The sequence below is a fragment of the Brienomyrus brachyistius genome, chromosome 15 (assembly GCF_023856365.1).
Source record: "Brienomyrus brachyistius isolate T26 chromosome 15, BBRACH_0.4, whole genome shotgun sequence".
Taxonomy (NCBI): Eukaryota; Metazoa; Chordata; class Actinopteri; order Osteoglossiformes; family Mormyridae; genus Brienomyrus; species Brienomyrus brachyistius.
In genome coordinates, this window is record NC_064547.1 from 22,338,795 (window position 1) to 22,364,586 (window position 25,792).

The window sequence follows — 25,792 nt, forward strand, 5'->3', positions numbered from 1 at the left end:
CTTTAAAACCCGGAGGACCTGGTCTTTCTCACTCTGCGGTCCCCCTGTCAGGTATGTGTTTTCTAACTGACAAGGCAATGGATTTACTGCACTTACCACAACCGCAACGAGACGTAAAAACAAAGCAGAGAAGTAAGAGACGAGACTGAACAGAGCACCGATGCGATGTGGGCGTCTCCCCCGAGCATCACGTGCCTCCCTCTCGGAAAAGGCCGACTTAGCAGACAGGGTAATCTATAGGGTTTACGTTGGAGGCGAGGCGAACCTTTGCTGACCCCCCGCTTAAGATTCCCGCAGCAATGCAGGGCCTTTAAACACCCTCCCACCTAACTGCTGGAGGCTGGGGGGGGGTCGTGCTTAAAAAAAAAGGAAGGGTGGGGGCTAAAGAGATGGGTAAGCTATTCTCGATTCACTGTCTTCATTGAATCCAGTCTCAGGCTGAACTGAAGTTTATGGTGCATCGGTGTTACTGCGATAGAGGGAACTGTAGTATTAAAAATCCATTACTATCGCCACCCTCAAACACGGCAAATATCATAATAGCAGCAGGTGACTCAGAAGAGGTTTACACCTTCCTTTAAGATAAGAAAAATCACATCCTAAGGCTGTGTACCGTCACCTGTTCTCCCGCTTCTGTGCTACAGACTTTCGATACTGTGTTGTAGTTCACATAAATGTCCATTAGGGGGGGCCATTACTCCAATGCTAAGAAAATGCGCTTCCTAACTTGTTCTCACGATAAATAACTAACGGTACTTTTTTTTGTTCTTTAAATGACATTTTAGTTGTTAGAGCTGAGCTTGTGCAATTAATCTCGAGGGATAAAAATCTCACAAAAGTAGTGAAACCAAGTCAATTATTTACATTTTGAAAAAAATAAACATGTAATTGCTTAAATGGCCCACTTTTCTAAACAAAAAGGCAGTCCCATTTATATACAGCATCAGACAAAAATGTTCATCAATGGCACATGAGTGGTCTGTCGATTGACATAACCCATGTTTTGCCAAAATATCTACTCCACTTGTCCTGAAATTTCACTGAGGCTACGGGCAGCGAAGGGCCCTAAGTTAGTCAGGACCCCCATGCAGCACAATGCGACGCCGCCCTTTTTGTGCCCCCCCTCCGCCGTCTGGGACTTTACAGCCTCATTATGCTGCTGCTGCAATAACCAGACGCAGGAGCACAGTGCTTGTAAAGAAACAAAGGCAGGTTTGCCTCTCGCTGCTGAACACTCCGCGGGGTGAATGTACTGTTTAAACCACTTTCCTGGCTTTAAATTCTAATTCCCTTTTACCCCTTCTGTGTAGAAGCCGGGAGGGGGGCTTGCATGAGAAATTAAGATGTTAAAAGAAGAAAAGTAGTGAAGGGGATTGGGCTTTTTTTTCCCCAGGGGGGGGGTCCTTGCCAGCGCGGGTCCGACTGCAGCGCATGTCAGGCAGGACAAAGACGGCCCTCAGCAGAGGACGGCGGCGAGGACCCGGCTTGCAGGGCCGCTCTCCCCGGTGCTGTCGTCCTGTGTTAGTCACACCCCAGGAGAGGGAGCTGGGCCTTTATCGGACCAGGCTGGCACGCTGTCACAGGCCGCTGCAGTCGCCGCCGCACCCCCCGCCCCCAAAGTGTGGACTGATCCCATACCAGCGAGCATGGGAAATAACCCTTCCAATATGCATGCATAGATAAATACTATTTAAAAAAACACAGACAGTCAATCAAATAGTCCCCTGTCTTTGGAGCTGACGGTGACGATTGAGGTCATCTTGTGTGCATCTTGTCTGGCGGCCATGTATGTCCCCATCCATCCGTCCATCCATCCATGCATCCATCCATTCATCCTTCCATCCATCCATCCATCCATACATACATCCATCCATCTACCTACTGTTTTTCCTAGTCAGAGTTGCAGGGCACCAGACAGCACGAGATGTAAGGCTGAAGTTCATGTGGGATGGGACGCCAGTTGTCCGATAGTATCATGAACTCCCAGCACAGTTCGATTCATTTTATTGTTATACAGCGTGCCGGGATTTTTTCAAGGTACTCGACAAGAATATGTGGCAACCCATTACTACATCGTGAATACAAAACATACACAACAAGCCCCCAATAAATAAATAATAAACAAACAACCTGATCGATTGAGTAGAAATCGTATAGTGCTCATTTGAGGTGCGTAATCGTGTGTGTAATAGTGCAGGGGGGTGCAGCAGAGTGACGACGCAGAGACGGAATTGCTGTCCCCTGTGCTGGGGGAGCTCAGGGACACGGATACTGGCCGCACTTAGTGATCACATGGTAGTGGGCAGAGAGGAACATCTGGGCCGCTGGGTCGTCCGTCTCGGGGAGATGACCTCATGACTCGAGTAGCTCCTCACTTAGAATGGGCCTCATTTCATTGAACAGAGTGCAGTTTGGACGTCATTCACCCTCCCTCACGTGCCATGACACAGCTGGCTGTCCTCTAAGGTGCATCCAGTCTACCTGCCTAATCCACCTGGACATTATCCCTGTGGACACAGACACTGGTCACAACAGCCTGGTAAAACACATGTGCCAGTTTGCTGAACACAGTGAAGGACTCCAGTCCCCTCCAGACCGACAGCCTTTCCTACAGAATTCCTCTGCCTTTTCGCACCCAGTCAATCCTCTCGTTAATGTGGCCGCGAAGGTATTTTCAGCTCTGCACCTTGTCCACGGTCCTTCCTTTTGGGAGTGACGGCGTTCAGCAGCTCTCTGCTCTCTGCTCTCTGCTCTCTGCTCTCTGCTCTCTGCTCTCCCACCTCCTGTGTCTCTTCCAAGCAGCAGTTTATCGTTCTAACATCACCCAAAAAAACTCTGCTGCATCCACGATATACATTCATACACACACATATATATATATATATATATATATATTCGAAAGTTTAGTGAACAACTATGAATGAAAATATAAGTTAACTAAAATAAGTTTCCTGTATAACATGGAAAGAGTATGTAAGAGTGCATGTCTGACATCCTATTCACTGGCTGTGTGGTGATGACAGTCACACTCTAGGCTCCCCTTTAACTTTAAATGCACCAGTTACCTGTTTCACCCCATGAAACAGAGCAGTATTTAATGTCCCTTGTAGAAAGAATTGCCTCGAATGCTCAGCTGTTATAACTGCTAGAGGAGGTCACTGATGAATCAAAGATATGACATTTTCATGCTAATAAAGGTACTCAAATGGTGAACATACTGTAAATGTATTTGTTAGCAAAGAACACTGAGGGCATTTTTAGTTGATATTAAGCGAATAACACGCAAATGTAGAAAATCTCAATGTATGCAAAAACTTTTAGTGTATAACTGAATGTATCTAACTTCTGTTGTGTGTGAATAGAGAGGGATGGATCTGTGAACATCCATCTGTCTGGTCACTGTGTCCCACATCAGGCGATACCCGTATGTCAGAATTACTACTCTATAATGGATCACTGTAATTCATTAATTCATCCATTTATCTAGATAATTTTCTGCAGGTCACCTATCAGTAAAGCAGGAATGACGTCGGGTGCCGATGGGGGGGGGGGAGGGGGGAAGTGGGGGGGGGGCATACCCAGTTGTGTGCTCCAATCCACCCTTTTTGTCAGCTGAACAGCTGTCAAGTGTTAGACAGTACTGTGTTTCAATATGCATGTGCGTATGTGAGTGTCTGCGAGTGTGTGTGCATACCACTGCGAAGCGTGTGTGTGTGTCCTGTCTGGGAGGCAAAGGAACAGCGGGGGGTGGGGGGGGTTAAAATGATCAGAAGTATCTCCTTGGCAACTGATCGCCAATCCGACATGCGCCTCAGGTAAAGAGACCGGGAGTTTTAATAGGGTCAGCGAGCGGATTGAGCCGGAACAGCTGGGGCGATGAGGCACAGTCTCAGTAAACCATGTCTTGGGGTCTGGGGCCGCGTTTAGGAGGGAGGGCTTGGTGTTTTGATGCTTTGTTGGATTTTCAGCACTGTTTGGCCCTTAAAGCACCCTTTTCCACAGCCTTTTTCTTGAGCCCGGCTCTCCTGTGCCTCGGGCTCCTCCCTGAGGCATGTCCGCACGCCCCAGCCCACACGCGATGCTACACGTAGTCTTTGTATGTGCTGTTTGCATGACATGCAGCTGCTGCAGCATGACATCACACCAGCGTGCTGGATGCCGTCCTGGGGGGGTCCTGCGGGACCAGGGCCAGGGGGAGTGCAGGACAGTGTGATAAAAACCTGATATTTTGAACAATTTTCAGGTTCCCACAAAGATCTGTGAATGCAATCAAAAAAGTAAAAATGCCAAAGGTCTCGTATTTAGTTTGCTTACTTATGGTCAAGGTCAGGGCTGGGTGGGGGTTAAGGGCATCTGGGTATTACAGATTTTCCTATAGAGATGAATGGAGAGTCCCCACAAAGATGTGAATGTGTGTGTCTGTGTGTGTGTGTCTGTGTGTGTGTGTCTGTGTGTGTGTGTGTATGTGTGTGTGTGTGTGTGTGTGTCTGTGTGTGTGTGTCTGTGTGTGTGTGTGTGTGTGTGTGTGTGTGTGTCTGTGTGTGTGTGTGTGTGTGTGTGTGTGTGTGTGTGTGTGCACCTCATCCGTATCCCGCACCCTGCCTGCTTTCGCCATTCCTGGCTCCCCTGTCGGTGCCGCCAAACAGAAGCAGCGAGGAGGCTGGTGGGTGGTGGGGGCTGGGGGGGGGTTGGGGTGTCAGATCAGACCAGCATATGCCCGGCTCTGCCAACAGCTTGTGCGTGTGGCGGACGTGGCCGGGGGCTGCGCCTCCAGAAGGAATGTTGGCCATCCCGCAGCGTAGGGCTCCGCCTAACACCATGCCTATTGGAGGGGGGGGGGGGGGGTCAGTACAAAGCACCAGGAGGTGCATGCTGGGGTGTCGCTCCCACTGCATCGCGTCCGCTCCTCCGTCTCCCTAACACACACATGTGAGAACTCCTTCACCTGGGTCTCTGATTCTTCACCATCATTTGCAACGGTAGCTCATGTTAATTATTTATATTATTGTTCATTAGACTATGATTGAACAGCCCTGGTGTAATTTTGCAGGATTTCCTTTAATGTGAGTGAACCTGTTTTAATAAATCTTGCTCCTGGTTGGAGGCGGTTTAAAGACCTTGGAGATCATGCAGCTCCATGGGGCCTGTAGGACCAGGGTTGGGGCTCCCCTGCTCCTTTATAAGCTCTCGCGTCGGTGCAGGTGATGGGCCTTCGTACCGGAGGTCGCCGTGCTCCTGAGGTCGCTGTCCTCCTGAGGTCGCAGTGCTCCTGAGGTCACCGTGCTCCTGAGGTCGCTGTCCTCCTGAGGTCGCCGTGCTCCTGAGGTCACCGTGCTCCTGAGGTCGCTGTCCTCCTGAGGTCGCCGTGCTCCTGAGGTCACCGTGCTCCTGAGGTCGCCGTGCTCCGGTCGCATCACGGCAAAGCCAACGGTGACCTGCAGCACCGGCTGTCCCGTCTGGTGCCTCCGTGTCGAGTCGTAAATGATGCCCCCCAAGGCCCGACGTATGTCAGACGGCGTTTTGGCCCTCACGGACCTCGAGGACACGCCAGTGTTCATGGGCGAACGCTACAGAGTTGTGACGGGTTCGAATGGGCTGACTGGCAGAGGCTCCTCTTACTGGGCCGGCCCCAGTACCACTGCCTCGAGAGAACTTCCCACGCACCTCCCTATAGCGGCAGCGTAATTAATACCCAGAGAAGTGCTGCACGCCATTCTCCCCAGGCTGGGCACACTCGTGCCGGTGTCTGAGCCTCAGAAGTGAGCGCCTGGCACCCCCGACCGCCCTCCTCCTCGCCCCATCTGCTCCGCCCACCGGGACACTTCCTCCGCACGGCCATCCGCCCGTTCCTTCGAGGCTCCCGGCTTCCGGGCCGCGGGACCGGCGAGACCGAAGCCGTCTCACGGAGGAGTACGTGGCCCTCCCCCGCTTCACGCCTGGCTTTCTGCGTCTCAGACGGGGAGTAGCTAGGTGCCAAACCAGAACAGACCTGGCGTGTGTGGGCCATGAGGTCGCCCACTTTCGGTCACATGACGGAAACACGCAGGGTGGGTGGGCCTGCAAACCTGGTGGATCAGCTAGCTGACCTGGCTTACTAGAGGTTATGATAGGTCACCATTGGGACTCTCAGAGGGATATATCCTGAATTATAAGTGACAGAAATAGCAGAACAAAGTAATATTTAACTTGCATTTACATTACATTAACAAATATTGCCGAGAATAACATCTCCACAAAAAGCATAATATGAGAAGTAAATATACATTTAGATGACGGTTTCCTTCCTTTTTGTGTGCTATGTAAGAGATCAGACTCAAACTGGGAGCTGGAAAAAGTGACCTGTTTTTAACTAGTTCACACAAACTGTGTGCGTGACTTAAAAAATTACTTTTAACAAACTACTGTTGCGTTGCTTGAGTTGTTATATGGGATATAAAATATGAAAACATCTGATTTGTGAAAGGCTAAATTACACCTAACACATCATTGTCAGTCTTCGGTGAGTCAGAATATTCAATTCATCTGAACGAAATGAGTGTGATATATGAACTACATTCTAAACGCAGTATAGACTATAGATGGTTTATTTTACCCAATTTGAAATTAATAAATGGCGCCATCGCGTGGTCGTATTCAGTATTTTATGGATTTTCTTTAACCGACACGTTTTCTTGTATAAGCAAACGAACCTTATAACAAGCATAAAACAATCTGTAATAACTAATATTTTTTTATAAATATATAAACAGACAAACAAAAATAGTACCTTCGATTTATTTTCAATTGCTTGCCAAAATATCACCGCTGTTGCTTGTTGATGTGCCTTGGGTAAAATCACAGTGTCACATTATATTCTCATAGCATACTTCCATACGTTTGGGTAATTTGTTTGTTTGTTTGTCTATTGTGACACTGATATAAAGGTTCACAAAAATGATTTTTAGAGCTGTGAATATTATTCGGTTAATAGGTGCAAATATTTATTTACAGTTATTTAAAGAAAGAAATTAATAAACATATTTCCAGTGCTCTGTTTGTTATGATTAATAGCGGTCAATTTTTACAGATATTTTATAAATATATACTGGATTATATGTCGATAAGCCCCGATAAATAACAACACAGATAATCTTTTACTTAACATAATAGAACCCAATATATTTAAATGTCTTTTGATTGGAAATTCAGTTTAAATGTAAACAAATGAGCACAAATCATAGAAACGCATTTTATCGCAGTGTTTGTCATTTGATTATTGTCTCTTTTGTTTTTTGTAAGTTACATTTTTCAATCACAAAGCAGATAATGTTGCCCTTATCCCAACACGTCTGTTGTGAACGATGGCGGGCAGTAAATTTAAATGGAAATTTAAACAAATATATACATTTTGTTTTTTAATAATCTTGGATTTGGAGCAGTGAGTCAATCTAACATTTAAGAAGGACAAACGATTTTAGGAAGAGCAACATCCCTAACTTGTTGTTTTTACTTATATTTTCTAATTTTTATCATTTTTTAATCGTAAAACATCTAAAAAGCTAGAATTTTCTTTAAAAATGTTAAAAAGAAGCCCTAGGCTGGGGGTGGGCAGGCATGGACATGAAGCAGAGGAGCACTGGCTGTCATTCAGGCTGCGCCAGCTGCATGGGGTCCTGAAGCCCCCGCTTTTATAATCCCTCATTTTCTCTTGTCTTTCTGCCCTGTTTTTGCCCTATAATTCCCCTTTTCACAGTCTTTGTGCCTTGCTCATTGTAGCCCTGCTAAGTGCCCGTGTTTGTGTGTGTGTGCGTGTTTGCGTCGTGCCTCTCTCTGTTTTTTCTTTTCCCTTCCCCTGTGCGTGTGACTTCTCTCGGGGCTCTGGCAGCTCTGGCGCGGCCGTGGCGGGGGAACAGGCTGTGGGCCGGTCCTGGCGGCACTCCAGTGTTGGCAGCTTGGGCGCAGCAGGTGGAACGGGAGGCTTCCAAACCGGCGCCCAGCTCCCCCTCCCCCCCCCCAAATCCCATACTGCCAGTGTCAGAGACGGAACCGAGATGCACAGTCCGAATGGACCGGCCGCGGCGCTGGCCCGGAGCATAGCCTACCGACAGCGCTAATGCGGATGGGCCGATTCTTCTCTATGGGGCTCTCTGTGCGCCATGCCATTTTTCCAAAGCACTGTTTTCCCAGAACAGCAAAACCTGTGACTGGCAGCCATCTTTGGTCATGGTGGAACAGTGGGGCTGATCGCAACCCAGTTAGAAACAGCATTTGGCTTTCTGGCTTTTCCAGAGCACATATTTCAACTTTTCTACGTTTCCTGTGAAGATTTTTGTTAAATAATTCCAAATATTGCAATGAATACATTTCAAATTATTATAATAAATGCACAAAAGCAAAATAATTGACATATTCTAACCCCTTTGGTGTCTAAAACGCTAATCTCCCATAACCCTGAGCAAAATAAGTATTTGGAAAATGGATAGATGATCGAAATGCTAGTGTGCTGTTCATTCAGCATAGCAATATCCAATCTGATCCCTCCAGAAAGAGGATCTTGTTCCTCTCCTTCCATAACTTTTACTTTTCAGTTGTTCTTCCATATTCTGTTATACTGGTTTGTAGAAACACACAAAAACAATGTAGTCACTTTGGAAAATATTGATCACTCCATTTTCAACAGCATCGTTTTCCAAGAATGAGAATACGACGGAAACTTAGTAAGCCTCAGTGTCTCCCTCTGTTGGACAGTAATGAAATAGTTCCTTCTCAGACTGCCTGCAGTCGTGATGTAAACGGGTTCCGTCCCACTTGGATCATGTTTGCAGCGTGACGGCGTTACTTTATATAATTTCATTATATTACTTCAGTTTCATTCGTCAGCTACACGTTCAGCCTATTTGACAACGTCACATGCATTGGCGGTATTTTCTATGCAAATGGAATAACAAACAAACAAACAAATAATCTCAGCAACCGTTTTATCTGCCTTTTGCCTTTTCATAATGGCATCATGGGAAATAGAGTTAGACACCAGAGAAGTGTAGCGGGCTCCCTATTTACCACTGTAAGCGTCACAATATGTGGAACAGTCTTTCAAAAAGGCAGACGTAGAAAATGCTAGGAAACAATAGAGAATATGTGCAGGTGGTGATGACGATGGCATCAGAATGCGTAAGGTGTACTCTTCATAGGACAGAAATAAAAAACGCGCAGGTCTCCGGCGAAGTCAGGCGGGTTAAACATGGCAGCGGTTCACTCTCCACTTCAGATACTATCAATGTGTCCCATGGTGGGAGAGATACGTCATTATATAGTACATTTCTCCTCTAAAGAACTAAGGAACGTGTAACAAAAAAAAAATGATATGAAAGGCAAGTGAAATACAGACAATGTCACAGGGATTGATGTCTCTAATACCATTACACTAATTTGCAAGTCCAATTAATCTTTTGTTTTTGGTGCTGCTTGTTTGTTTTGGGCTCCTGATACACCCAGACGTGTACCTAGCGGGTAATACTCCAGTCACTGGAGAGTCTGATAGCGTTACAGAAAGATGATCCACGGACGTGCGGCTCGTTGATTATTCATAAGGCCTGGCTAGGCAGAGCCTCGGAGGCAAGCTGCCACAGAACTGGATAGTGTAATTACCCCCCAGCCGCCCCAGCGCTGCAATGCCCCTCCTACACCCCAAAGCCTCTGCCTCACAGCCCTCCCTGACCAGGTGTGCCTTTCTGAATTTCAAGGATATTTTAATTATTGTAATTTAGGAGTGTGCGCTGCTGCTGGGAGACAAAGAGAGCCTCAGCCATGTATCAGGTGTGGGCCAGGTGCTGCGGGGTCCGGTCCAGCTGCCCTCCGCTGTCACATCCCCGGTCCAGAAAACACATGAAACCCGGTAGCCGAAACAATCCTCCCACATTCGATATGCACCTATTTGCTGATGCCCTCCTAAACTTTAAAACAGGGGCGTAAATTTGGGTATGGATGCAATTGACATGTTTCTACCAATGTTGTGGTAATACCATGTGTGTTTGGGGGGGGGGGGGGGGTTGGGGATGATTTGGTCCCTACCAATGTTGAAACCACGCCTATACCCTTGCTTAAAAAAGCTGGGAAAAATCACCGTAATATGCAATTGCTATAGACTACAGAAGCATCTTTAAGAATGACAATTTCAAACTAAATTTCAAGGGCTCCACCAACTGTGTATATGCGATGGGTGATGGACAACAGAGGTGGAGATCTTTGATGCCAATTCATATGCATTTTTATATATGGAAAATATATGGGGTTGGTTGTAATGTTTATATTATTGGCGTTTATGGTCTTTTACTGGGCATTCCATAAAGTAGACACGTTTAAATAAAGTGTTTGTCGTTATAGTAGGCCTATTTCCGGTGGATGGTTAAATCTCAGGGTAATGATTCATTCAAGTCACGTAAAATAACTGAAAATCTAGGTCTAATATTTAAGTGGACTATCGCCGCCCACTTTTAAGCTGAGAAAGAAAAGGGGATCACACTCTGGTCCTGCCTTTGTTGTTTAATTATTGTATCGCATTAGCACCCTCGTGTGGCGAGTGTCGGCAGAACAAAAGTGAGGTGCGCCGTGCAACATGCCGCCCGGCGCACCTGTACTTCAAAAGTAGTCGTTCTTAACGATGGCCTGCATCGTCTTCTGAATGAAGGCACGTGGGTATATTTTCCGTTTCCAGGACTGATTATGAAAATATGGTGAAAATGTTAACTTGCATCTCATCAGCGTAAATAGAACAAGCACGTAACTTTAGTACCAATAAACAAGATGTAGCATAAGTGCATACACATATTTCTCATCAAAAGGAAGAAAAGACTATTTACCAATACGAACATTTTTAGATATATAAGTGAAAATGGCTTACTAATAGAAGTAGATATCATTACGAGTAACTATTGACTCTGACTACTGAATAATTAAAAAAATAGCGGTAAAATATCATACATATTAATTTCAGTGAAGATAAATACATGTAGCCAAATTATTTAAAAGAAAAAACCTTCTGGTAATATTTGGTACAATGAAAGTCTAGTGAGCGATCAAGCGATCGGCATTGTTTTGGGGTGAACGCTTTTGTCTACTGTTTTATTCATTTGATGTTTTTAAGAAAATAATTGCTTGATTGACCATTAGCTGCGGGATGTTTTCAACCACCCCAAAACAATTATAAAAATGAAATACTCGTGTTTAAAACTTAATACTTTTCATTTACCAAAATTTGTAAACGTGCAAGTACAACGAAAACAAAAAAAAATGCAGAATCAATTGCAACGACAACAACAACAATAATAAATATTGATATTTTGACAACAAATAGAATAGATTCCGATATTGCACACTATGCTCTTTGTAAACGGACTCGTTGTATATTTTAATTTTAGTCTGACATGTTTAGCTTTTCATATGCGACCATAATGAAAGGTTGGAAAGAAAAGTAGAGCTCACTATATTTTCAAACAATGCTCGTGGGACGTAGTCGGTATGTGCCTACTGGTGTTTTATTAGGCAATATAAACAAGCGGATAGGTTTTCATGTATGAAAAACCGATAAATTTACATTTGACATGTCTGAGACTTCCAGTGTAAAACGCCTCGTCAAAGACGCTCATTTGATCTCTGTTTTGTTATCTAAAGAAATGGCATAAGCTGTCGCGTTTATTGAAAACGCTTCACCGTAGTTGCATGAGATTATGTTCCTTACACATTTATACATGTGTGTTTAACCGGAGCATTATATAATTTATTAAGGGATACCAGCGGGACTCCAAGAGCCTGTAACTACTGATGTAACTATAGCCTGGAACCTTTAAGTCGGTGGAACAATTTCTTTAGACGCAACTTGCTGCACCTGAACAGTAACGATGCAAAGTCGGCAGAAGTGCGTCGTTTTTTGTACCTGCACTCTAGACAAGACGCCCGTTTCTCAGCGTCGATCAGTGCGGAGCTGCAAGTTCAGGATGGGACCTGTAGGTGGAGCCTTGTGCCATCTTCATGTGCAACGTGCCGAGGTTTTGCATACGGCCGTGTGTATAAGCTGCAGTTTCCTCCGTTACTGTGGACGCACCTTCATTGCTAAAACGAGTGGAGAACGGTTTTTTTTAATACAACGTTCGGCAATCTTGATGGCATTTAATAGGTCTTTAATTCGTTATCCACTATTACTTATTTAAATCAAGTACGTTTTGCTATTTAACCAGTGTACACTAGGGGCCCGCTGCTAATCTGACGAAATACTCATTAAAGGACGCTAATTATTAACTAATAAAACAATATTTTATTTGGCAGTTTATTAGTTAAATGCGACGTATCACATAAGCGACGTAAGATTAATAAGCTTAAGTTATACACACATATTCAGTGTGTATATATATGCCTATAAGAATAAACACCCACATAGATAAAACTGTTTCTGGCGATTTAAGGAGTTACACAAACTCGTGTAATTATGCTTAACGTTTACCTATGCCTAGATTGCTCAAAGTACATTTTGTATACAGTATAATTGGTGAACACATTAATTCTTTTCAATTTTCATGTCACCTGGTGTTTATATAACATGTTTCCTGTTGCAACGGGTTTATTAATAACAGTTTCAAGTTGTATTATTTATAGACAAATGCATTCGCTTGGACAAGCTGTCATAATAATATAAAAAATATTTTACAGGTTTTTGTACAACTTCTGTTTTGGTCCGTAGGCCTACTTTTCAATGGTAAATAATGCCTTAAGCTTGAAATTAAATGTAAATGTGACGTCCAGCGCGCTCTCACAGTTCTTGCACTTGAACCGTAGGCTGTCCCGCTCCATTTTTCCGATGTCCGACGAAAATAAGGCGAAAATACAATATTAAAACACAACCCATTACCTTTCCTTTACCTTAATATAACAATTCGTTGTGTGAGAATCATCATTTGGGTCGTTAAAATCCATGAGTTATCCATGATTTAATGCTGATCTTAAGTGTGGTTGTTTGCAGTTTGCCTGTAATTCCGTGTTTTATTCATGTGTGTTTATTGAGTCTATTTTAATTCCAAATTACTTGGCTAAAGCCCAAGTTCAACAAGAAATTATATTTCTCTGAGTATCATGAAGCTTTATACATCATCAGAAAAAAATATATTGTTTTTTTTCTTTTCAAAATTTAAATAACATGCACTATCTGTCATTTTAATGGATTATAATTTTATCTATGTTTAATTTAAGCGAAGCGATAAATCACGAGGTGTAGTTCTGTGGAACGAATACAAGACGCTTCGTTGCTGTTTAACCCTAACTTCACCCTATCTTAACCCTTAACTAACTTTCTTATCTACCACAAGGAAATAGTCGTGCGACTAGTTGCTGACCGTATAGCCAATTTCACAATCCAGTCGTTTCCAACTGAGACCCAAAATACCTCATCATTTTTGCGTTAAGGATTCTTATAAAGCAGCGGAAATTTGTTTAACGACGATGGTGGCATCTACATAAAATTCATATTATATCATATTTATAAAACACGACAACAAAAAGACTGTGAATGTTCGTGGTCTTAGCATGATTTATGTAAATCTACATAAAATTCGCCTTTTAATTTTGTTGGGATTTATATAGGCCTACGCAAATATTAATTTGGTATATTCCATCACGCAAAACTTATTACCCTAAACCTCCAATAAAAGACGGGCGTTATATTTAATATTTCATAGCCGATTTTCCAATATTTGCCCGTTAAAAAAATATTTCATGTGACATTGATATTATACCATTTCTATAGTCGTTTAACAATTACAAAAAGTCCGCAATAAAAAAAAAACTCGATTAAAAATGGTTTCACGAGACATGTAACATTTATGCTTGTAGCATCTACTAAGGCTCAATTTACCTGACAGACTTCAGTGACAGCTACCAAGGCATGCTTTAAGACGGCAACTTTTATTTGACTTTCGGAGAAAGTCACAATCGCGATGAGGACAGGCATGCAGTCCTGATATTGGAGAAATCCCCGCATCTTTGTTGCTGTACGATTAAGTTGAAGGGAAATTGTATTGTTTTGTTTACATTCACTTTGCGGCCAACGCATAATTTGTCACAACTGTAAGCCACTTCATCCAAAGGCATTACGTCAGTCATAACCGACTGACTCTGCAGACCTGGCCGATTTAGATTAGGATTATGAAGTTCACTCGCGCCACAAATTCACCAGCACCACGCTTAAGTAGTTCAGCTACTTTAACCTCACCCTGAAGTGTTCCTTGCTTTACTTTGCGTGAAGGGCTGTGCGTTTGATCAAATAAGCTCACAAACCGGTCAAGTTTAGAACGACTCCTATTACATATTCCTGGTAGTGAGCAGCCTCTTGTGAATCTTTGTCTTTTAGGTCACTCCATAAAATTAAATGATCGACGATATCTTAATATGCCATTGACATCAACCCGGTTGTACTCGCCGCGAACACCGGTATACCGGTATTTTCCTCTAACACAGGTTGCGTAATTCAATATATAGCAGAGGTAGGTGAACTGTACGGGCTCCCGATCCTGCGTGTCGCGGAAGAGGTTGAACTCTCGTGAATAATTATATAATCCGTTTTCTAGGTTTTCATAATTAAAGAACAAAGAATGATGCAGCAGTAAAGAAAATAAATATATGTGGTCTCTTCGGTTTTAAGTTGTTTTACCTTGTACTCAAGCACTCTCGGAACATCCTCAAGTCCGCAAGAAAGAAAAAAAAAATAATTTATTCCAAGCATTTTCGGAGGTACCACTCTGTAATGAAGCAATTAGCCATGCTGACAACCCATCGTAGGCAGCCTGCATAACACTCTTTTCTTAATTTCTCAAAACTTTCACTAAAACTACAGGTATTAAATCAGCTTCACGATCGCCAGTGCTGTTCTGTCCCTCGCGTCTTCTTGGTCCAGTTTTCTCGGGCTTCCCTGGCATGGGGGCTGCAGCTTTAAACATCTTTTTGCAGAACTTGGCAGAAAATACAGTAAAGGCGTCTCTTCTGCCTTTTTGTTTAGACATACATTGGCTGCGCTCGAGTGCAGTTTTCTGTGAATGGAGGAACTTTAAGGGTGATCGTTAAAACGGACTCGATCGGAGTGTTATAAAAAAATCCAAGTTCTATGAAATAAATGTCTGTAAAATCATTTGCATACCTATTTACACAAAAGTAGCCAGTTAATGAGATGTGAATATGAATAAAAAACAGAATATCTCGGTGATTAACGAGTTATCGTGACTAAGTTATTGTGAATTCATATTTTTTACATACAACATAGCATTTGCGGATTTTTTTTTGTCATGTACAGTAGTGAGGAATGTGCAAATTAATTCACATGTAATTGTTAAGTGATCCATTAGGCCTATAGTGAAGTTAGTTCGCACGGAAAGTAGCCTGACGTATCTTTACAAGCAACGCGTATGTTTTAGTATAACTTTGCTAGTATGTGGACAGTCGTGAAACAAAGCTTCCTAAGTGCAATGCGATTCTATTAGGCTCGCAATTCAGACATAGTAATTTATCGGTTCCGTATTGAAGAATTTGGAAATAAAATAATATGTGAAATGTCAACCACGTGGTTAATATTATGGCTTTCTGTCGAAAATTTGAATAGCGATGAGTAATTCGGACGAATATTAACAAAGAAGAAACGATAGGTTTCGTCAAATAATTTTCAAGTCGGTAGGGATTTTTAAGTTTTCCGCTAACTTTCTTTCGAATATGGACCACAATAGGTAGTAGTATTAAACCAATTTCCCTTTCATTTGTAGAACTAAGAGTCTAAGGCGTTTCCACTGACACGATTTACAGTCCACAACCTATCAAATGGCAGTTTTATTTTTGTGAAAAAGTTATTGTTCGACTAAACTAATTTCCAATAGCTTCGTGTATGTAAAGTCCAAATACCACAGCAGATGATAATTAACTGAAAAAATGTAAGGTTTCACATGGTCCTGTTTTAAGTAAGAAGGCATTGTCTACTGATAGAAACAGTGCCGTGATGCACATTTAGTCAAACATCCATCACACGACATACAAGCACGTTTATTTCTGCAAACAAAACATCGAAGATAAAATTGCCACTGTCATAAATTGATTTTTATTCAATGTGAGAACATGAAGTTTGGAATAGAACGATTACTTCAGAATGTCCACTGTATGTTATGTATCAGTATATGCAGTTATAACACAGATATGCAGGAGTTCACCCTGTTCAATTGCCTGTCAAATAACTTCCCTTAGCCTGCATGAAAAATAGTCTTCATTATACCAAAGCTTCTTCCATGCCAAGTGCCTTTTTCTTCTCCATCTAATGGGCCAATCTAATCAAAGCACAAAAAAGGCTTTACCTAATAAATTTATTTGTTTTCTGTGCCATCTGGATACAGCGCTTCTTCGCAATGTAAACATGACGTTCATTAGGTTCGCCACGACTGACGTCCACATGCATGAAGTAACCGAGTGCCACGGCCAATCCGGAGATCGGCTGCTGATCGCGAGTCCTTCCGCCTACAAAACGCGCTTTAAGTTAGTTTGCAAATCTCTGCTTTTTTCATCCTGTGAAAATACCGCACATTAGGACCAAAATATTGGATGGTGCCACAGTAAGGGGATGAAAAAGCTTTGGTTTAAATGTTGTACACATGTAGGTATGGCCAGCAGTCTATATTTTGGGGATCATTCAAAGGCCTTCAAAAAGTAAAAGAAAAACGCTTGAGTGATAAAATATATAATTGATTAATATGTTTAACAAAGCAACGTTTATATTCCATTTTTTAAAATATGTATTGTTTGATCATCGTAAAACAGTTATTTCAGTAAGAATAATAATCTATCCATGTTCCACGCCGGCTTGCGGTACAGGTTTGAGCTGATAATAATAATTTATTAATCACATTTATATAGTTTATTTTTGTCATTTCAATATTCTTCCCATTTAGTTATCTATGGCATATAAAACAGCAATGCGTTTCGACGTAGTATTTCCCCATGCACTGTTAGATAATAAACACTATAATTTGTTGAATATTTGTATTTTTTTAGATGTTTTAATCAAGAATATTCATACGATACTGCATTCTGGAAGAATACACTCATAAATACATAAGCGCTGTTTATTATGATTCTGGATTTAGTTTTGAATAACTGATGGGCAAACTGTACAGGCACATCCTAGGGCAGCCAACATGAGTCGCTGTATGGACCTCACCGCTGCCTGAAGAGGACCGTTACAGTTAAAACATGTTGCCTTAGTATGATAACCTACACAGCAGCTTTATCTTCGTCACTACAGTAAGATCGTTAAAGAAAAATATGTGCAATACAAAAGCACAACATATCTATGATTTTGAATTTATATCAGCAGCCAAAACATAAATCACATTTCAGTTTTGACTTGGGCTTCTGTTTGAAGGATATTATGTATAAAGGAAGTATTTGCATTCAGTTTCATTTGCAAACGTAGAATGTCTGCTGGATGTTTTATTTTAAAATGTACCTTCTAATTTAAATGCCTTTGATTTATAGTGCATGATTAACCAATTTACAGTATTCCAGTTTAACTCAAGGCTTAATCATCTTTTCTTTTAAAACAAGTAGAGTTCAATACAAAGCTTTTGTAATGTTTTATGAAAAAGTCGCGAATTTGAAACCACTGTCAAATTATCTCACGAGCCCTTTTAGTACTACTATCTCTGGCATGCATGCTAATGCGTGTTCTTTTTAAGGCCAGCTGGAGAAGAGGAGGTGCGTTTCATCCAAAACTATCTCAGATGTCACTCAGACTTCATTATCCTGACGGAGGATGCAATCATAGGCTGCTAAGTAAACAGCCAGGAGCGCGTACAGCTTTGGATTATAAAAGCCAGTTCTGTATCACACCAGGGTAACGACTAAAGCGATTTAAAAAGAACTTCGGGCTTGTCTTAGAACAACGCACTGTTTTCTTATGTTACTTTAAATTCTTTCGTGTTATGTTACCGTTTGTCGTATTTTCATTTAGCTAAATCTAAAACTAAGGTAAATGAAACTTTGTTTTTTTTCCTGATTTGTGGAATATACGTCTTTGACCACCTGGCAGCTATGAATAAAATTAAACCCAAGTTACGTTTTACTTATTGTTATGATTTGAGATGTCATATTCCGTATTTGCAGTGGCATTTCATGAATAATTAGTAGTGGCATAATTATTAACTTATAATCAAAGTGAAACATCGAATTCAAAGCGAAAAGCCACCCACTTTTCATGTTAAAACACGGTATTAACGGAACTGAAAAGGATGTTTAAATTTAGCTAGAATATTCTGAGCTCATAACTATACATGCCAGTCCGACGTGACGTACGAATGACGTTATTTAATTGCCATGAGTAAAAGTTTAGCATGTTAAGTAGTATAAGTAAGATTATATTGGGGGAAGTGTTCTTAGCTGTATATATAAATCTATTCGATTTATTTACCAAAATCACTGACTTAACAATGCCGACAGAATATATTTTCTTTGTCACGTGGAAGTTACCGACATATAAACTACCCCACTGGAAGCCATGCTTTATAAAGAGTTGGTTATTAACTAGAGAATGTATAGGAAAGTTTCTAAATATTTTTCCTCTTTGCACATCTTCCACGTTGCTTGTCCAGTATTGAGCCGTATATTGTGTAGCAGCGCTCTCCAATTAACGCATGGAAAACATGCAGCAGTCAGCCACAAGGGCACGATAACATGGCGCAACTCCATCCCAGTGCGGTTCCCATTCCGAAATATTTATCCACTGCACGAGTCTGGCAACATCCATCGGCTGCAGACATAAATAAACATGTAACATTTATGCAAACGCGCATTCAGTATGACTCGGTAACCTCCTTGACCCTGTGAATGAAATGAGCATGTTTTCATTCAGAGTAAACTCATGTGAGCGGTCTCTGCTGTGTCTGGAAATATGTAGGCAAAAATCGCTGCGGACATTTCGCGTTTTTCTCCGAAACTGCTGCATCTTGCACCACCCGTAATGCGAAAACGTAACAAAACATGACAGAAGCAACCACTACCGTTATAGGGTTAAATGTTGCTATTTACGATAAAAGTCACTTCCGATTCATGATACTTATCTAATTTGCAATTTCTACGTTTTTTTAAATCGCACACAAGGATGCGCAAGGCTGCCCTTTAGCCCCTTCTCTCATACACCGCGATGCGCATGGACGGAGTACGCAGCGGTTCTGCAGCAATATGTACGAGAGAGAAAAAACTTCAGTTTCCTGCACTGGAGCGACAAGCGGACTCGATCGCTGCTGGCAGGCGCCTCTACTAGCTGTGATTTGCCAGTACGGTTTGGGTGGGGAAGAGATGGCGAGAGAGAGAGAAGCGGTGTGCCTTTGCCGCTTGGGTGCTGCGTGGTTACTATGCAAATAGCAGCGATTGCGGAAATAAACAAGGGGGGACTCGCTGAATCGATTACAACTTCTGCACAAAGTGTAACAAACCGAGCAAAGACAGCTAGAGTGTGTCTTGCGAGCCAGCCGGCTTTGCCAAGCTTGGATCGCTGTCAAAAATCGAGGAGGAAAGAAATGTCTTATTGCCTTTTTCCTATTTGGGATTAAAACAGTACGATCAGGAGCAATTATTCATCTTATAGCCTACTTCCTCTTTTCTTTTTACGCTTTTGGACTCGTTTAACCTGTTAAAACAACGGCAGCAAGTTTTTCACCTTAAAAATTAAGCATCAAACGTGGCTGAAAAATGAAGCACTTCGTCTCAACAATTTAAAGTTTCTCGTGTACACGTTGCATGGCGATGGTACGTGCGAATTTGCGAATGAACCGTTAATCTTTTGATTTATGTGCAATCTACCTAAAAATGCAAATGGTTCCTTTTTAAAAGCTAAGGAACGAAATGAAATGTGTTTCTGTCAGGCGAGTCTGGAAGGCTGCGCTACGGTCCGTAACAGTGCAATATTTTTTATTTAGCAAGGAATCTAGTGTTAGTTGTGCAGCTTCTGTATCATTTTTCTCTAATAATTTCAGCAAGCTTACTTAAGGACGACGAACGGCAATGCCGTTAGCAGTCCAACGGAAATCCTAGCATTGTGGTCAAGATGGAAAATTACCGGGATCCAGCCCGAAAACAACATAAGGCTACAAGCTAGTTCTGTAGGGCGTCCGGCGATACCAGTCAACCTAGTAATACAGAGAGTTGACGCTACCTCTGGGGACGGCTTTATTGACATGCTTTTCGTCCAATCAGATAGCCACTTGGCTTTAAATGCCGGAGCATTGACCAATCAGACACACGCGTATTTTCCCCCGAACTCACTGACATAGACCCACGGACCCACGAAGGGGGTGGGCCGATATCTGTAGCAGGTTAACCGAACTACACAGAATGTGTCCTGTGGTGCAGCCTGTCAAAATACAGGAACTTCTCTCCAAGTTAGAATAACAGGATTTTTTTTTTATTCTTCATTGTCGATTTTGTTAATCAACGTAACATATCAGATAGGTTATTTTGTCAAACAATTATTGTGCCCATTTAGCTATTTAATTTAGAAATTAATCGATCCCTTTAATACTTAGTGATATTTTGGTACTTCTCAAATGTAATTCATTCTGTCTGAGCGATTTTGTACATTATCAGTTGCAATAAATTTTAATTTAGGCTTTAATTTAATTTATATGAATAATTTATACATATAAGAACATCACATAAACATGCCGTTCATTGTTTATATCCACAACATTAAAACGTTGTGTAGTTCATTTCCAGCAACGTTGAATTATGTGAATCCAATACATTGAAATATATATTCCAATATATTGAATTCCATCATGTTTCGTGTAGCTTAATGAAAAACAATTTTCTAGCAAAATATCACCAGACTGTTTTAAAATTTTACTTATTCCAAATACTTTTAGCTTACATTGCACTACTTGAACATGGGATTTAAATGATTGGAAAACGGATGGTCATCAGTTTGAATGAGGTCTTCTACATGTGAAAATCAGAATTATTATTCTCAGTAGTAATTTTAATATTAGCAGCTTATTTTCAAAATACAGGTTCTATCAGAGGTATTGCACATTCCTCTGACATCAAAGGGAGACCGGGCTGGTAATGCAGCGGAGTTGCAGGGCGTACAAAGCAATACTTAACGGTGGTACCGCGGAGTTTAGTTCTCCGACCATTTTCTAGAGGGCGCACAATTGTCTTCCATTCACCTCTCACGTACTTGCTAAGAGCTAACAGTTGTTCAAGATTAAACTAAAGCTCAGTGCAAATTGTTCATAGTGAACACATGTATATTTTTCGAATATCACCGGAAAATTAAACCAAATATACTTAACACATATTCCTCATTTTAGCAAAGTTATAATCACCTTGATATAGTTCAGATATTCGTGGGCTTAATGAAATTTTACTGCCCGATAGCGTGTATGTATATTCGACCAAAATTCGCATGTGTGATACTTTCTGGAATAACACCTCATATTAGCATTACAGTAAAACAAACACAAGACACTATAAAAGTCGATAAAGGGTAGGCCTACTATTAATGTTTTATTTTGGATATTCTTCACGACGTATTGCGATGACAAACCTGCTGCAGTCAACAACATAGAAACTAGAGAGATAAAAAGGATAGAACGCAGGAAAATGCATGTCATCGTTTGGTGAAGACGTTATAACGGTGGTACATCTCAGGCTTTGCATCATTTTATTACTATTATTTATATTTTATAAATAATTAATATTTTTGTCACTTTCTTATGAGATATCCGTTCTTTTGAAGTTGAATCATAACGCCTCTCTTTTTAGTGTTTATTGTCATCGTCTAACTTATTCCGTCATGTTATTGGAAATCATTGAGTTGGATATGGGTGTCACGGAGATTGCACTTATTTTTCTATAGTAAATATGAAAACATCATTATGGATAACAGCGGCTGATATGTTAAGTGCTGTCGCGTCTTCGAAATGCTTTTAAATATAACCAGCAATAAATAACACGTGTGTAAGACATGACAGAGTATAATGCGATGCATCATACTTAGCTGATACTGTAAAGAAAATAGCACTGAAAAGGCAATAGCTTGTTTAGACGCAGCCTAATAATAGAAAGTTAAGCATTTGTACCAAAGGGGCGGTATATTCCCTATCAAGTGTGTAAGCTGCTTGCTCACGCTGTGTCTGTGTCCCTCTCTTCCTCCTCATACACTCCCGTTTTTGTGCTTTCCATTTCGTATAAATTTTAATTTTGCCCTGTTGCTGGATAGACGTGTTGTGGGAGACTGCTGATACTTCGCGAACTGCTTTAAAAGGGGTCTCGCATAGCGCTCCGGCTGGAAAAAGCCATTACGTGACGGGGCAGAGACGCCCGGGCTTGGGACTGGAGCGCTGTACACCCTACTTTTAAACCTTCAACTTTTGGATCCACATGCAGAATTGTTTTGCGACCAAATGAAATCTGATTATTAACTTAGATTGCAATATTCCTTAAGGTTATATCCTTTATGCCGGATATTTCTCTCGGGACAGCACTTCACGATGTTTTCGAAAATTCCCACCACATATAAAGAATGCTGCTATCGGCTTTTTTGATTTCTACTTTGGATCTCACAGACTTTAAGCATGTAGAGTAGAAGAAGCTGAGTTTTTTTCCCTCTTGGCGCCGTGGATAAAAGTGAACTGTTTAGCTATAGGGTCGGACACAGTGAAGAAGACTGGGTTTATCGTCGCCGTGCTTTGGAAAGACACGAATCCGGGATTTGTATTTAGCTTCTGCACCATTTGGAAAATATAACTAAAAATAAAACAGTAATTGGTTTTTGCAATTAAGCACGCTTGCCTCTTTTTGGATGCTACTACTGGCTTAGATTTCCTCCCGCCGCTTTAATTCGCCCTAAAGCCGACGGACTCGTTGCGGAGTTGGTCTCGCCGTAAAGCTGCCCACATGCCTGCAATCCTCGCCGCTTTAAAAAACGTCCGGTTTGCCTCCACGAAGAAGCGCAGTGCAGTTTAAACGCAAAACAGGAGACTTTGCATCGTGGAGTGATTAACTGATCGATATATCTTTTTTTGCCGTTCCTGCGTGTTTATTATAGACTCTCCGATCTCGCCGGCTGCCGATTCTTCGCACTTCGCTTTTTTTATTCCGCAGATCTGCGGGCTTCGCTTCGGGACATTACTTGGTTGTCGATCATGCCCCTGGTGAAAGTTAGGCGCACCCCGGCGAAGGGGACCCGTCCGCTGCTTTAACAGCTGAGTACAGTAGATGTGAGCCGTGTAACTCGAGGCGGGGTTAAAGTTCAGATCTATGGAGCGGCGGAGCGCTGCTTGCACTTCGCAGAGTTGGAAATGTGAAAGCAAGAAGCAGGCTTGATTTTTTTTTCCCTCTCTCCCTTCTCTCTCTCTCCTTTTTTTCTTTTCACACACGCACACATACACACTTAACATATACACTTACACGCATTCACCCACACACATCACTTAACACAGGCTACATAACACGAAAAAAAATATAGACACAATAACAATACAAGCAGAACACAGGAGACATGTACTCCCCATTATGTCTAACGCAGGTAAGTGAGCCTTTACTCTGTAATTAAGAAAATGTGCTGCATTTGGAATGTTTCCCTACCCGGGGCGGGACAGCGCTTATGTGGACTAAAGCGTTGCTTAACACAAGAAGTAACTTTGCAATATGCATTGCTGGGCTGACAGAGCCATCGGTGCCGACTACCACATGGCGGGCGGGGAGCCTCAGCCCCATGCATACGCACACACGGATTTGTGCTTTGGATTTTAGTTTCTGCTGTATAATGTCCGATGTCAGATGGTATTGACTTAGATGACTATGCTGGGAAATATGTGGTATTTACTATAAAACAGTAAAGAATCAATTAAGCAGTAACAGTTGGAGAGGTGATAAAGTTGTTAAAATTTTCAAGTTCAGTGTAATAGTCTATAATTCAGCCTTTCATCACCTAACGTTTAATATTTAAGTTTTTAAAAGGATTGTAATTCTGTAGTGTGAGTCTTGTGGTTTTCCACTTCATCCCGGTATTAAATCGACTTATCTGCGGTTCCTGTAAAATAAAAACACTGCAGTTTTCAACACGTTTTGCCGACTTGTCCGGGCACGGTGCAAGTTGCAATAATGTAAAGCTAACTTAAAATGTTACTGCTTTTCCTGGATAACGTAGTCCTCAAGGGGTTAGCAAGTGGTAAGCCTCACGTATATGGGAAATAAGCCGTAACCAAAGTGTATTTTAAAAACAGTTACACTATGCAAATGCTTTCCGTATAAGTGGGATTACATTAGTTCTAGATGTGGTCAAGGATCTAGCGGTAATCTGTTCAAAATGTAAATGCGCACCATCGAAGTCGATTTTCCCTAAATCAAATCTCGTTGATTTTTGGCTTTAAAAGTGCGTTTATAACAGTACGATTGTACGGTACGAGATTCCGTGCCAAGCTGTTCCATATTTAATCATTATTATGGAGAAAAAGAATAGCCACTATGTTGATAAAAGTTTATTTTAACACCACAGTTGTTCTCAATGTCAAAGGCCTTTTAGCAAAATAACGACCGCTGAGTAGGGCTTAATTTTCGGCACGTTTGTTTGCTTATGACCTGCAGTGTTTTGCTTATTTAAAAACCTTCACTAAGTTTGAGGACCCGAAAATAAATCATAGCCGACGCGACAAGCGGCTAAAGGGACGCGCCGTCCGAGTAGAAGCAGCCTGTGTCCAGCTGCCCCTGTGCACCTTCAAGTCCGGAGGTTAGCTGAGGTTACCACACACGCAGCCCCGCTTTAATAAATAAGTTATATTACCAAAAACGACTTGAGTTTATTATTAGTAATGTTGCATCCCAGGGACTGTATCGGATCACACAGCGCGGGGTCAAATATGCGTTTGATGTATAAACCTTGTATAATTAAGCTGGTCATTGTCGCAATACAAATACACTTTGGCCTGTTTGTAAAATCTGTCCCTTCATCTCTCAACCGCATATTTTGAACCGGGTCAGGGGTGTTTGTGAAATAAGAATAAAATAGAAAAATTACTCTTGCAAAACTCATTTTTGAGAATACTTCATGCTGCTTGCATTAACTTGAGGCACACTGGTATTATGTAAACCAAGAAATTACTACTTCGCAACTGAGGTGTTATTACAGATAATTGAATGAATTAATAAAGGCATCCGTTTTATGTAGATAAAATTATCCAGTTTTTTAATAGTTTGCAATCTGATCATAGGTCTGGTTCTTTGCATTGTTCAGCGGTTAACTTACTCCAAGTCAAAAGTGAGCATTCACTTTATTCTAAATATAGATCAGTCCAATATTACATTTTAGAAATTAGCTGTTGCCTGTAAGTTAAAAGAATTTGTGTAAATGTACCCCAAAAAAAAAAAAACATCAATGCAACAGACAAAGCTGGCAAAGAAAGATGACTATGATTAAAATATTTGGGAAATATTAGTATAACTTACTCATTGATCAAATATTGACGGTTGTGGCTTTTTTATTACCTCGCTTATCATAAGATTTAGAATATGAATATAGGTAGCACTATTTAAAATACAAGATATTTTGAACTAAATCAGCAGCATAGGAGTGTCTGCTCCCAAAATATTAATCTGTATTATCAGAAAGTTTTTGCTCAAATTGTCAATAAAAGTATTCATATTGCATTGCTAGTCCCGGCACATTTACAATTTTTTTAGGTTATAATCTCAAAGACTGAGCAGAATGTAGGTTCTCTGTACATTGTTTACAGAATGGTCT

The 25,792-nt window shown here is 41.5% G+C and overlaps 1 protein-coding gene and 1 long non-coding RNA gene across 2 annotated transcripts in view; one reads left to right on the top strand and one right to left on the bottom strand.

Annotated features, from left to right (window-relative positions):
- LOC125708720 (uncharacterized) overlaps positions 1–14,918 on the bottom strand; it is a 33,868-nt gene extending 18,950 nt beyond the window's left edge. The window contains exons 1-2 of the long non-coding RNA XR_007382528.1: positions 14,675–14,918; positions 11,912–12,087 (exon numbers count right to left, since the gene is read on the bottom strand). This is a non-coding gene — a long non-coding RNA (uncharacterized LOC125708720). The remainder of the gene's footprint in view (positions 1–11,911; positions 12,088–14,674) is intronic.
- nfia (nuclear factor I/A) overlaps positions 1–25,792 on the top strand; it is a 117,808-nt gene that overhangs the window by 22,521 nt on the left and 69,495 nt on the right. The window lies entirely within an intron of this gene.